Below are 15,424 nucleotides of genomic sequence, written 5' to 3'. Positions count from 1 at the left end.
CCTTAATTTTTTCAATGTAGAAATGCAACTCCTGTCAATTTCTATGATGTTTTTAGACTTTTGCATCTTTTGATCTTTTGTTGTATCTTATTTTTCCAAAGGAAAATCCAGAAAAAGAAAGAAAAAAAAAAACATGCCCTTTTACTAGTTACGGTGTATTCTAATGAAAATAATAATTGAAAACCTGAATCTATTTTGAAATTTTACTTTTGACCACATCAATAGGGCCATTGTTTGGGTTAATATAAATATATCTGGAGTCAAACAGACAACATTAAACATATGACAGTTCTATCTAATAAACTTTTATTGGAAATAAATAAAACCCATCTATGAATAAGTTACTCACAAAAACCTAACATTTCTTTATAACATGTAAATATTTCAATATGGCACAAAGGAAATCCAATGAAACTTAAACCTCTGATACTATTGAAGATCTATTAATAATATTCAGATAATTTTTCCACTTTAATGCATTTTCACACCTCAATTCCCTAAAGTATCTTACTCATGAAAGAAAATATACAACAAAGAGAAGATAATCAAAATTCTAACCCTGATCCAATTACATGAGGCTAATAAATTATAACATTGTCAATTTCAATGGGTTTCCTATTGCCTGAAATGAATATCAGGATATCAATTTTCTATGAACAAACATGAAATAATGTTTCAATGTATTTTCTAAATTTATTACATAACAATTTGCATAAAAATTGCTAAAATCAGTAACTTTTAAAGGTACCCTATAGCTATCCTCCTTCAAGGTATTCAATCAAAAAGAGGAATTTCTGCCTGGCCACACAGACACATCAAGGGTCATATTACCGTGGTTGAGTGAGCACAGCTGGCTGTAATTTATAACCATTATTTATTCAGACACCTCTCACACTTGCTGTGTTCATTTCTGTGTTAATTTCACACTTTGTAGAGAGATCCAGGCAAATTACAAGCACTTGTTTGTTAGATCATTGGATATTATACATTTTGGCATACCCTCTAAAGAAAGGTGAGTGAAATTGTATTTTAAATCTCATTTTTTCTCTTCACTTGTCAATATATATCTTTTTAGCCATATTCTGTCTTTTTTTTTTATCAAAGATTTTTACTTCCCATAATGTACATCTTCTGAAATAATTTATATACTGGAAGTTCAGAAATTATTGCCAGGTTTTTATCAATAGGTATAATGTGTATGGGTGAGTATCCAATAATAAGAACTTGCATTCTGATATCTGATACATTTATTTGTATGCAGATTTTCTTGAAATCTCAATGATTAAACTTGCATTTTTGTCCATTTTTCAAAAATCGCAATAATAAATGCATGCAATAAATAAGAATTTACAGTATATATATATATATATATATATATATATATATATATCTTGTTTGTGAAAACTTTTTCTCGTAGATATGAATATGAGAATTGTGTTTTTAATTGTTTCTACAGTTCTAATACAATTCAATATTACGTTGCTTACCAACAAACATCTTACATATTCAAATGTTTTACTTTCCCCTTTTTTCTAAATAAAAAAATCCCTAATTATATGTACAACTCATGGGTACTACAAAGACACTGTTAGTACTTTTCTTGAGATTCAATTAAAAAATATCATAAGAGAAAAATACTTTTACAACAAACAAACATTTATATTTACATTTATAATGTTTTATTTATCTCTACGAAAATTTGTTTCAATAGTTTATCATGTTTATGAATTCTAAACATTTTCCTGAAGAAAAATTTGATCAAATCAAAAGAGGCTATTTTTGCTATAAATCAACACTTGTATGACAGTTATTTATAAACATGAAGATAAATGTCCCCCTTATGTTTAGAAGTACTACTCTTTGTGTCATAGTGTACATAAAATGTCACTGCGACCATATTTTATTATTGATCTTTGATCTTATTAGGGCCATTATACTTGGAATTTGTAAACAAATAAGGACTAACAGCATAGCTAACATATGAAACCATCTGAATTTAGTTTAAACATGGCACATTTTAATAAAATGAATCTCGGTTGAGTCAAATCCTAAATAGCTGCATGTGTGATTAAATGTACATGACCTTTCTGCGATGAAATTTTACTAACCGTAAATTTAACGACACAGCAATTACATATACATAATGTTTGATACTTTTTAATCATTTGACAAACTTTTTTGTTGTTTCTAAAATCGGCGTTTGTGGCTACTTTTAAGCTCAATTTTAGATCAAATGGATTTATCTGCATTTTTAGTGCTTTCAATTAGTTTAGGAACCAGAAAGAGACAGGATATCTCTTGAGCGGGGTTATTTTGGGTCAAGACACTCTGACTTTGAGAGTAAAAATACCTACAACAATGATTGTATTCTTGATTTGCAAGAAATATAAACTTTACTGTTACATTACTATTTCTGACAAAACAAATCCATGTTTGTTTGATCTTAGTTGCTAAAATTACCAACTTTTATTGAAAACAGACAAACATTACCACAATCTGCAGTGCAAAACCACAAAAGTCACATTAAAAAGTGCAACATTCTCAATATATCATGCATTCAGACTCATTCCTAAGTTCCAATTACCAAATAATCACTTTATGCCAGCAAAGCTCTAAAATTTTATCTTCTGGATAAAATATATGACTAGCTTAATTGAGATAAGGAAAGTAGAAGCTAAGATAAATAACAGATAATGTAGAATTTTCAACATTTCAGCGATTAAAAACATGTGTTGCTGAAGGGTTAAAATCTGGTATAATTTGTTTAAAATCCAGCTTAGAGGTGTTATAAACAAAATTAATTTTATGTAATTTACACTTTATGAATGATACATTACAGGATATTATACCTGGCGGGACTGTCATTTTTGAGCGATTTATTTCATCAGAATCATTTTTCTAAATACTCTTAATTTATTAGGAGTCATGCATGTATGACCCTGGTGAGAAACAACATACAAATGAAGGAAATGTAAAACTTTTATGTAAAATGCATCATTGAGAGTTTTTACATTTTTTCTGAATAGTTGTTTTGTGTTTTCCTCTTCTTTATTTAGCGATGATGTTGCCTGAATGTCTTTGTTTTTATTGACTTTTTGGTATCCTCTTCCCTTTCTTACCAGTACATACATACTGTTGTCTGCTCTTTAGACAAGTTGTTGTCTCTTTGACATATTCCCCATTTCCATTCTCAATTTTATACATCTTCAATTTTTGAAACATTTTGTATAATATAATATCTTTTTATGTGATAAAAGCGATGATGTAAAAACTGTTTATCGTGTAATTAGCAAGAAAAAGATGAAACATAATTTTATCTAAATAATTATATATTAAAATGTATTTAATGTAAGGCCAATTTTGATTTTCATGTTATACCGAGAAAATGAAATTCATTGATTTTCTTTACGAAATTCATAATAAATGTTTAAGTTTCAAGTAATAACCACCCAATCCTAAGCAAAGATTTAAGAAATCATAAAGACATCAATAAATTCTATAGAAAAACATAAATTATCATCTCTGGATCTAAACATGACTCACCCAAATATCAAATATTAGAATTAATCAAACTGACAACAATCATTAATTATAAATTAAATATTAGGGTGACTGGCAAAATAATAATGCACTAATTAATATGCAAAGTAGCTACCATCAATCAAAGACACTATTAATGACCAATTAACACACACATTAATGATGCATGGTCTTCTTTATAGCAGTTGGACATGTGTTAGAAGAATAAAATTTCAACTTCTAATGGCCATTAAGTCATCACATGTGTGTACCAAGCATGTCAAAGCATATTTCTGCCTCATTTCTTCAGCTGAATCATTTTCACATCCAGTTTATTGTTTAAACATTTTGTGATGTTTCATCTGAAGAAAAAAATCTATAATGACATTTCTTATACGCATAGGATATTTTTTTCCAGATTTTTCTCCTTACTGCACTAGCACTTGCATGGCTTTTCATCAAAGACATCCTCAACAATTTCTTTTTTTTTACGTCATAAAAAAAATTGCTATTAAAGCGTTTAACACAAGTTTATTAATTATAATTAGTTATTAATGTGTAAACTGACTATACAAGTTCTTTGTTAAAAACCGAATAAACTGTTTCCACAATGCAATTTTTTTTCTGTAAAAGAGATTTTTTGATATTTCAATAAGATAAAAGATATTAAAGAAAATAATAATTATCTTTTATTACTTACCAAAGAACAACTGATGAATGTATTCAAATTCAACCTTCAGCATTATTTTCTATTCATTTGCAAAATACTGTGTCAATCTTTGCTGCTGAACTCTTGCTGTACATCGGCCTAAAATGAAACTGGTTCAAACTACTACAAAATAAGAAAAACAAAAGCTTAGAATTTTTTTAGCAGGGGAGGGGGGTTGACAGAATGTTTTGGTGTTGACTGTTTGTGCACAGTTCAAAGTAAATGTATACTTGGCTAAAATGATTTGATGTTTTTACTTAGGCAAACAAAAATATATACTTGTTTCCTGTCTCCTGACAGAAAATAATAGGGAAGAGTAGGTAGATAAAAAAAATAATTTTGTTTTTGAAAATAATAATAAACATGATTAATAGACTATATAGGTAAATATTCTTGAATTTTTATGGTGCTTAACCAAAATTGTCTGGATTTTAATGGCACTTCATCAAAAATGTCTATAAGATGTGTTAGGTTTTTTTTTTGCTCCATGTTGAAGGCCTCACTGTGACTTTAAGATGAAGAACAGCAATAAAAGCACTGTTCCTTTTCTTTTTGTGTGTATTTTGCTGTGCATGTACTGATTTGTGTAATGGATGGATATCCCATATCCTTTGTTTTTCTATTAGGGCAGGCATAGGAAGTCACGAACTATTTTTTGGCCTCACAAGAAGAAATGCATCTCATCAGTTCACATGAAACTGTCCTTAAGTTCATATAATTTTCCAGTAACCATTTTATTCCATCAATCCTGATTTTGATCACATTCAAATGATTCTCTAATGATGCATATTACATAACTTAGACTGAGTTAATATGAATTTGTTTTGAAATTATATAATTTGGATGCCAATCTACCTTTTAATGTCGAATTCCAGATCTGAAATCACTCAGTATTTCTATGAGCATAAATTGTACTGGAGGCAAGAGTAACTAATTTGTGATGTAAGATGTAAACTATACCATATATTTGAAAGATAAAAGATGCACCTAAAAATTCATTGAAATGGAATAAAAACAATTTTACTGAAATGTATTCCTTCACAATTTACACTTAAAATATTTCAACACTTCCAAATAGCTATGATTAAAAGGAAATGTGGGGTATACATGTACATCAATGAGGAAAGTAACTTAACTATAAACAAAATCCCCCAAAAAAACATTTTGTACTTAGATAACATTTTTTTTTGTCTCTAAAAGCTTACTATTTGGATGAAGGTCAGTTTAATTTATAAATTGTGAAAGCATGAATTCGTACATGTTTATTACAAAATGTATACTGTAACTGCTAGTCCTCCTACCAAGAGTTGTATTAATTTGAACCATAAATAAGGTTTTGTGAGACATTTTTTTATGACATAAATATGGTAACAAAACTGCTAACTAATCTTGCTTATCCATTGTTATCTGATCTCTCTCTCACTCAGTGTCATAAACGACAGGATTTCAATTTCCTGAATGCCCCATTATATAACTGAAATCACACTGGTCCATTTAATTCAAATCATAGAAAATTAGGTTTTGAAATAAAATTTGATGTAGCAAAATTGCATGATACTATGAGTTTCCTTTAACATAGATTTAAATTTTGATTACTTCAATTTCTCTTCAGCAACTTTGATTTCAACATGGTTATTTTTTTTATTGGATGATGGTATTCATATATGGTTTATATTTGCTGAAGATGGCTAAGATATTTCCCTGTTTTGCTGACATACAATTTACCAACACACAGTTTACCGGTATTTCTTCATTTGTGTGACCATGGAAGTACTAACTCTGTAACAGAAATTTTTAAAAACAACTCCTATTTTTTGGGGTACATTACTGTATATTAAGATTTCTATGTATTTCTATCCTATTATTACCTCTGCCCCATTGAAAATATACAACATTTGAAAAAAATCTGTATGAAATTTTGTCAACTTTTTACCTCTAAAATAAATATGATAAAACAAACACATTTGTAGCCAACAAGGCTATAAATTTTTGACTAAAAACATTCTTATCTGTTAAAATTAGACAATATTTACAAGCAAGGGTCATTCAATGTTGTAAAATTTACACCTCAAGTATAGAACGGCTAGACAAAACTCTTCAAATTACACCTATCCAAAGTAATACTAGGGCTTAGCTACTTAAGATAAACCTGTAATTTATGAGCCAATGTTTGCCTCTCCTGCATATATTTTATTCACATAGGGATATATTTCAAGACAGGTAGGATTTTTGTTTATCAGATTACCATTCAATGTATATCTTTTTTAGAGAGAAAAAAATCTTCTTTCCCTCATATTAATTGCTTATTTAGTTCAACTGTTGTGAGATGGGGATGACATTCTTTTGAAATGTAGGGGGTAAAAAATGTGGATGTGGGATATAGGGGTAAAAAATGTGGATGTGGGATATAGGGGTAAAAAATGTGGATGTGGGATATAGGGGTAAAAAATGTGGATGTGGGATAAAGTTGAACTAGAGGCTCTGTCGCTCACCTGTATTTACTGATGCTTTGGAAATCATGTAAAATAAGGTTAAAATCATAATTAATAGTATTAGATATTAGATATTATAATGATATCTAATATAATAACAAAAAACTGCAAAATTTTTGTAAAATTACTAACTCAGGGGCAGCAACCCAACAACGGGTTGTCGGATTCGTCTGAAAATTTCAGGGCAGATAAATCTAAATCTGATGAACAATTTTGCCACCTGTCAGATTTGCTCTAAATGCTTTAGTTTTAGAGATATAAACCAAAAACTGCATTTTATCCCTATGTTCTATTTTTAACCAAGTCAGCCATGATGGTTGGAAGCAGGGTCATCAGACAAATTTTTTAAACTAGATACCCTAATAATGATTATGGCCAAGTATGGCTAAATTTGTCTCAGTAGTTTCAGATAAGAAGATTTTTGTAAAAGATTACAAAAATTTACAAAAAATTGTTAAAAATTGACTATTAAGGGCAATAACTCCTAAAGGGGTCGACTGACAATTTTGGTCATGACAACTTATTTGTAGATCTTACTTTGCTGAACATTATTGCTGTTTACAGTTTATCTCTATCTATAATAATATTCAAGATAATAACCAAAAACTGCAAAATTTCCTTAAAATTACCAATTCAGGGGCAGCAACCCAACAACAGGTTGTCAGATTTGGGCCAGGTGAGCTAAAAAAGTGGAACCTGGGAAAAAGAATGAAAAAAATTGGGAATTTGAAAAAAAAAGCTACCCACACATCACCCCCTCTTGTGAAAGATGGATTTTGTTTTAGTTTTCAAATTTTCAAATATTTTAAGCAGTTGTTAGGCTTGACGATGTATCATTTTCCTATTTTTTTTATCTATCATTGTCTATTTTACAGAGCTTATTGGATATCTCTACAGTGTTTTCCCTGTGATTACATTTCTATAAATCTTTATCAAAATTTTTGATAAAATCAGATTACAAAAATTCTAATATAAATCGAAATCTTCAAAATGTCATTAAATAATTTTTTTCAATATAATGAAATACTTTTTAAGCTTCAAATATTTTAATGTAACAAAGGAAAATCTGATCTGCAACACAATATTAGTAAATTCCTCAGTTGGATACCACCATACATTTCTAGGTCCAATAATCCAAGTAATAAAAGACATTCAAGCGGGCAGATGACACAAGCATATTAGATACCTTAGGACGCATTTATCATTAAATTGGAGACAGGACCGATTAAAATGACAATTCAATACTTTATATACCTAGGTAAAATGTTCGTACAACAGGTGAGAGAACTAACGGTATGATTCGTAGCTTAGCTACCTCAGCGACACCCTGCTATCTTATACACACAAATAAAGTCCCTTATCAGTAGCTCAATGTATAGATGTAAGAAGCTTTGATAAAGCATAATAGATATAAAGGTGTGAAGGAATACATCATCTGACAGCCTCTTTGTGTCTGTGTTTTACTGCTGTCTCGCCCTGTCACGATTTGGCTCTCCGGAGGTACACTGACCCAGAAAATACATCAGAGATCTGGAAAAAAAAGAAATTCTCTTGCCTAATCTATCTGTTAGATGTCAGAAAAACGTGCCTATGATAACAGTTTTACTGATAGATAAACATCTCTGTTCTTAACTAAACCGCTCAGAGATATAACATACATGTAGTTCTATGGAGTACAGCTTTGTTTTCTGAAGGTAAGAACCATCTGAGCTAAGATATAATTTTTCCTATCAAATTTTAAATTTCTTTGCGATTTTTTTTTACTCTTTTGATATCTAAAGTTTACTTAACACAAATTTTTTTTAAATACTGCAAAATAAATAAAGATAATAATTAAAAAAAAATTAAGAACAAAATAACTTCTTCGTCACTTTCTAGGCCAAAAAGTCTTTATTCTTAGAATAAATGTTTTCTAAGTAAAAGTAAGTTGAACCATATGTTAACTATATTCTTAGGTAAACTCTTATCACACATGAACATGTACTAATTAATTACTGTAGATTAAAGTATCTAATTTTGTGTGTGTCCTGACACTGCCATCATTTTACTTTTTTTGCAACATGCAGCTGTAAAATATCAAAGCTTATTCCTAAATTTTCAATTCAAAATACTTCAAAAGTAAATATTTCATATCTTCAAACTTTCTAGTAGATACTCTAGACTACAATCTCACAATAAGTCTTCTTTTTCCAGGAAAATAAAGGAATAATTTGATGGGAATTCTTTTTTAACACTCAAATAACTTTGTTCTTAGGGTGCATGTACTACTAAAATTCATGACTAAACAAGCCTTTTCAACCGAACAGCAGACCAATTATTTTTTTTAACTGAAACAAGTCCAATTAAATATGATTATACAAAGTCATTTACTGTAGGAGAAAAGGGGGCACAGCCTGATATAAACATACATTTGTACTTTCTAAAACAGGTCTTTTTTGGAGGTGGTGTTTCGCAGGAAGAATTTCTTGATGAGTGAATCCATAATTGCAGTAGAAAATTCCCTCTCTTTTTTCTTACAATGCTCACTTCAAAATAAAATTTTAATAGAATATTCAAATATGTTGCACGCATACAAGTTACTAACTGATGAGCAATTTTTTTGAGAAGAAGAAAGATAAAACAAATAAACACACTAAACTATTTACAATTTAATGGTAAAATTCTAAAATTTTGTTAAAGTACTGATATGAATGTTTTCACAAGGTATATACACAGTAACATGATATAAATCAGAAGAAAAAGTCAACATATGGCATACATGTATTTGAACTATAATACTCAACTTTGTTCTCCCTTCAGTAATATTATAGGAGATGAAAGGGGACATGTAAACCAACAAGTTAACCTTAATTTCCATATTAATTACTTCTATCATTATCTAGGAACCATAACTCTGTCACTAATGACACTTTATTACTTCTTCTCCTAAGTTAATTATCAATGTTTTCTATTATACATAACTTACAAATGAAGAAATAATTGTTTGTTGGCAATACTGTAATCTGTGCAGATTTGTAGCAATAATAAGCAATAATGGCCTGCATTCTAGTGTGCTTATACAGGTGCAAGATAGGTTCAAATTAAAATATCAGTGCCAATAGATGTTTTCATTCATGTAGGTACAGATTTAAGGAAATAATAAGCAATCTCCTGCTTCATTTTGCTGTGCTTATACAGGTGAAAGATAGGTTCTAACTAAAATACCAGTGCCAATACATGCTTTGTTTATGTAGGTACAGATTTGTGGCAATAATAAGCAATATTCTACTTTAATTTGCTGTGTTAATAGGTACAAGAAGGTTCTTATAAAAGATCAGCCAATAGCTGTTTCCATACCTTTGATACATCAAAACTATAGACCAATAAATTGGTGTTCAAATTTGCTTTCGATAAAGAAAGGTCCTGGATCACTGGAAATTTTAATAGAAAGGTCATCTTTAAGAAAGTCAAAGGTCCTGTATAAAGCATCAGTGTATTAAAGGATTGGAAGTCCTTCACTTTTTAAATTAAAAAATGAAAATCCCCTCCCAGAAAAGACAGGTGGAAGGCCTCGAACCAACATCAATTTGAATCCTTGCAATATATAAAACCTACTGTCTTTTATCAATTCCTTCCCTCTCCATTATCATATCTCAGTGTACCAGAAGATGGGGATGGAACAGTTTCAAAATTCTGATGTAGTACAAGGTTTAACATTTACACCAATCTAGTAGTGGGTCTCATTGGGGTCTAAGCGTGACCCAGGATTGCCGATTTTTTGTCAGCGTGACATGTGAAAGTCAAATTATTGTGCCATGAAAACAGGAAATGAAGTCTAGCAGGACACAGGAAATTACAAAAAAAATGAGAATTGCTTACTTACATAGTGTAAGCGGGATACGGGAATCTGACAAAACAGTAAGCGGGATCCGGGATCAGAACCCCCCAATGAGACCCCCCTAGTAGTCTGAAGATAAATGAAATAACACTATTAATAATTAATTTCTTTGTTCCAAAGAATTTTTCTAGATTGACCTTCATCAGGAAAGCTCAAACCTAAACATTTGAAAGCCAGGGATGTAAACGACCTAAACACTTGGAGAGCTATAGACGGGTTTATCTGTAATTGACCTAGAAAACATGGGCGCATCCATTAACCTCTCACGTGACCGATCCGCCATTACAACCGTGAAAAATAACGCACGTGTATTGATCAAAACATTATCGATTTTCTGTTTACATTTGTATTTCTTTCATTTTCTGATTTATTTTACAATGGATGCTGCCGAAAGTTATAAAAAACATGGAAGCATTTCTTGTGCAGTTAATAGTTCAAATAATCGTAAAAAACTTCAGGTGTGGAAATAAATCTATATGCGAATTACACAACGAGTTGCACAATGACTGCCCTCGTTTGATTCCATATACGTCTTATGTGATGCCTTCAGACGAGCCAACAAACCTGAGTGGATCAAAGCCGTTTAAACATAAAAAAAACTTTGCATAAACAGTTTTTTGTATGGTCCGGACATTCTTTTTTTTGGATGATGCGCCACTGCACACAATCTGTTTTTTTTTAAATAAAACTTGTTATGAAAGTAAAATAACACTGGCCGACGAATGTTTACATGTTGTAAAACGATTGTTAAAAACTTAGACTAATCTATAAAATTTAATCCGCTGACTACAGTGCATCTGCCCCTTTTTGTATAGAAAATCCACCGCAACATCAGATGCGGATCCAGGATTTTGAAAAAGGGGGAGGACGCGTGCCCCCAAACTTTTGTGGTGAAAGCGGTAAAATGTCTGGATTAACCATAAATGAAGCTAATAACGATGAGTCCTACCCCGAGGCTACATGTCATGAGTTATAATTGCAAGCAAATCAACCTAGTGTGAAGAGACGAACTTTTTTCATTCATGACAACTTCTATAGTATCTTTATGCTGCAAAATGGACAGACATTCCGACAATATTAACTCAGACAAAAATATTGTTAACAGAGGAGTAAGGAGTTCAAATTAAATAAAAGGGGGGGGGGACCTCGTCAGCCGTTTAAGAAATATCATGAATGACAGTGACGCCTTATTGTATACTTATGTTTACTTTTCTTTACTTTAGTGGAATTACTACACAATTTAATTTTCAACTACGATATTACAGATCAGTTGTTGCTCGATCGTACTGATGAGGTTAACACTAGTTTGATATTTGGTTATTTTGGGACGGCGCTTTAATATTACGAAAAGTAAGGCTTGTAAAATATTTTATTCCTGGGTGCAGTCCTTGCTGAAAAACTTACCATTCACCTTAAAGGTTTTAAATATATATATGTAGGTCTGTGTGCTTATAGTATATATTCACTTTTTTTTTATTTTCTTTATAAGACGTATACAGTTACTTCTAGCTGTTGATTTGAACTTTCCTCAGTAGATTTTTCTGTGCAATGAATTCTAAAATTTTATACATTAGAAAGGATTTTTCAAAGGTCTAACTCCTGGTAATCAAATAGTTTACTAGAACCTATGTAACGAAAGCGTAGCTATAATCCGACAACCCGAAATTGCAACAGTTCAGTAGTACGACGGTCCGATATACACCCCTATTGTTATATTGTAATACTGTATTTCACTGCATTATATACATCGGGGACTTATATAAGAGTCTAATACGTTTTAAGGATGAAAATCTACGAGACCTGTGTTTTGGAGTGGTTGGGAGGGGAGTTGGCAAAACACTAAATGACGCTTCTAAAACATAACTAATCATCGCTTTGAATTTATATGTTGGTATTTTAATTGCATTCATTTATATTAAGCACGGGCTGGATCATGATGTTATATACTATACATACTATAGTAGTTTTAATGTCGAGTAATTTTCTGCAAAAGAAATTGGAATCGAACACATAATAGCTATAGGAATACATGGGCCGTGAAAGTTCAAAACATCTTAAGACCATATTCTAATCGCAAAGTTATATCTACATATGGCCCGATGCATGGATAGCATATAGCGCAAGTCCTGCGGACACCAATTAAAAGTAATACGAAAATGTCACTCGATTTTGAGCATTATACGTGAGTCAAGCAAAAAGCACAAAACTCTCGTCTCTGTAGGACAGTCTGAATAGTGGATTTTAAAAATTTAGGACTGTCTCATATATAGGTCTGACCACAGAAATTTCATGATTTGATAAAATTGCACCCTGGATTTCTGATATATCACATTCGACCGGTCAAGACTATTTATTTTTTTATTTATGTATGCGTTAAAATTATTAATACTATGATTACCAAAATGATTATAATCGACATGTGACCTGGGATTAGTATTCGTATAAAATGTATTATGTCCCGCGTGTAACATATCAAATACAGTTATATTTTAAGGACACGACACCTGGCCTGCAATACACATAGAATCTTTATCTAATTACTTTATTATTTATAGCACATATAATTTTTCCGAGGTCAAGTACGACTTTACATTTTTGTGTTAACATTTAATTATCTGCGGTCAAGGCATATAGATCTATATCTTGTTTAGGTATTTTTCACGGTTGTAATGGCGATCATACTACGACGACGCCTAGGAGTCGCGTCACAAACTAAGGCAGATAATCGGAAAAACCTGTCTATATGAGAAGATAAGAACTTTGAGAAGGACTATGAAACCAAAAGACATCTACATGTCTGTATATATTTTTCATCAAAAGTCAAGTGTCAAATATTAGCTGAAAGCTCTATTTAACCTGAGTCTAAAAATATTGTGAATAAGTGGAACAGAGGCTATAAAAAATATGCCATCAATACCTTTTGTCTTAGATATTTATAAAAAAATATTACAAATATTCAAAACAGCATTAAAAAAAAAGACAGAGAACTTAAAAGAACAAAAAAATAGACAATTGTGAGACTGAATTCTTTTTATTAATCACATAACAGACAAGTTGAATATTTTCCCATGCAAATTTCCTCAAAAAATCCGTAAGTGAACCATTAAGAATCCAGAATTTCACATACTATATGGAAATTCCTGTAATATATGTGTTTTAACTTCACATCAAACTGTGTCCACGTTTTAATAGTCACATGCTTTTTATTATAAACGCCTATAAATCAACATTGCCAGCATACAATTCTACAATTTCTCTTCAAATCTTTGCATGATCTGTGTGAATGATTTAGGAACAGAATGCCAGGTATTTCTTTGTTCTGTAAAGCTATGATCTTTGGTAGTTATAGTAGCATGGTCTGCACCTGTTGTGTTGGCAATGTGTATAGATAAATGTGGAAGGAGGAGGGTAGAGAGGAGATAGAATGAAAAAAGCCAGGGGCATCGTGTTAGGCAAAGTGACATGGGAAGAGAAACTTCAGGAAACAGATGGGATGCACAGTTTTACTGTTCACATGGAATTCCTTAACCTAGATAAGACACCACATCAGAATCAATACCATTATGTGCAATATTTCCACCAAGCTATCACCAAAACTCTGTCATTGGTCAATAATGTCCAAAACAATCAAAGTCAAGAGCAAATGTTATAAATTGGAAAATAAAATATCTTATCTTATATCTATTTCTTTTCCTTTTTGTATAGGGTACATGGATATTGAAATTATAAATCGTCTTCTTTATTTCTTTTTCTTTACAAACAAAAGTCAGATTGTTAATAATAATAGAATGAGTAAATTTATTTTTTTTGGAATGGAACTGATCAGGGAAAATTACACAGAAAGATAAAAATAACGTTGCCTTTATTAAAGTTTTCTTTATATTAGGAAACAGGAAGAAATAAAAAATAGCCACCCATAGTAAATATTGTTGTTCTTTTACAAGAAAAACAATGTTACTGATATTTCAATTTACCTTTGTATTAATCTTTATTTCAATTTACCTTTGTATTAAAACTTTATTTCAGTTTACCTTTGTATTAATCTTTAAGTCAGTAAGTCAACTTTCTTGAAACTGGGTTTCATTTGATGGTGTTCAGTATTCTGAAAATAAAATGTAAAGTATGAAATTTATTATAAGCAAAGCAAAATCTATGACTGCACACAAAATGTGGAGTTTTGTCAGTCAAAAGAAGTTGAAAATGGATAAAAGAAGAAACAACACCTCAGCTATCAGTAGGGCTAACAATAGCTTACATTCTATTCTGATGAGTCTTACAATACTGATATCTTTATTCATTTTCATATATTAAATGCTTCTTTCAAATTACCTGTATTTAAAAGAAACCAAAATTCCTTTGAACAATATAAGGTCTAAAAATATTTACCTCAAATATAACTTTTGAAATTATGACATAAAATTCCAAAACATTACCTTAAACATAAAAAAACCTGGTTATTAATTTACAATCATTTCAAACAAATTTATGGCTAAATTTTATGTATAATAAATTAAAAGATGCAGCTCATTTTACTCTTTCTTCTTTACAAATATTTGTGAATCAAAAATATTAATTTACTGTGAAAAAATTTGAAAAAAAGAAGACACAATTTGAAGTCATCCGTATTAATACAAGATCTGGTTTCATACTGAGTGATTCTTTTGTTGTGAAACTCTTTCAATTTTACCATGCTGTTTGTAACTTTAAAACTATGTGAACTCCACCGCATAGTATATCATTACAGTCCAAGTTACGGAAGAACGAACAACCAAAATCGTCCCTCTGATAGTATATCTTGGTATTGAATGATATTGCATGTTAGTAGAT

At 30.6% G+C, this 15,424-nt stretch overlaps 2 protein-coding genes across 3 annotated transcripts in view; both read left to right on the top strand.

Moving 5' to 3' along the window:
* Window positions 1–15,424, top strand: part of LOC127706347 (uncharacterized) — a 349,955-nt gene that overhangs the window by 261,773 nt on the left and 72,758 nt on the right. The gene's annotated exons all lie outside the window — the stretch shown is intronic.
* Window positions 796–15,424, top strand: part of LOC127706349 (four-jointed box protein 1-like) — a 34,692-nt gene continuing 20,063 nt past the window's right edge. The window contains exon 1 of one of the 2 annotated variants that reach the window (XM_052210915.1): window positions 796–1,012. The gene's annotated coding sequence lies outside the window, so the exon portion shown is untranslated. Of the gene's footprint in view, window positions 1,013–15,358; window positions 15,415–15,424 lie in introns of those variants that run through there. The other variant, XM_052210914.1, reaches the window with a different exon arrangement.

This window comes from Mytilus californianus, unplaced genomic scaffold, assembly GCF_021869535.1.
Source record: "Mytilus californianus isolate M0D057914Y unplaced genomic scaffold, xbMytCali1.0.p SCAF_6, whole genome shotgun sequence".
Classification (NCBI taxonomy): Eukaryota; Metazoa; Mollusca; class Bivalvia; order Mytilida; family Mytilidae; genus Mytilus; species Mytilus californianus.
This window is presented reverse-complemented; position numbering and strand designations above follow the sequence as displayed.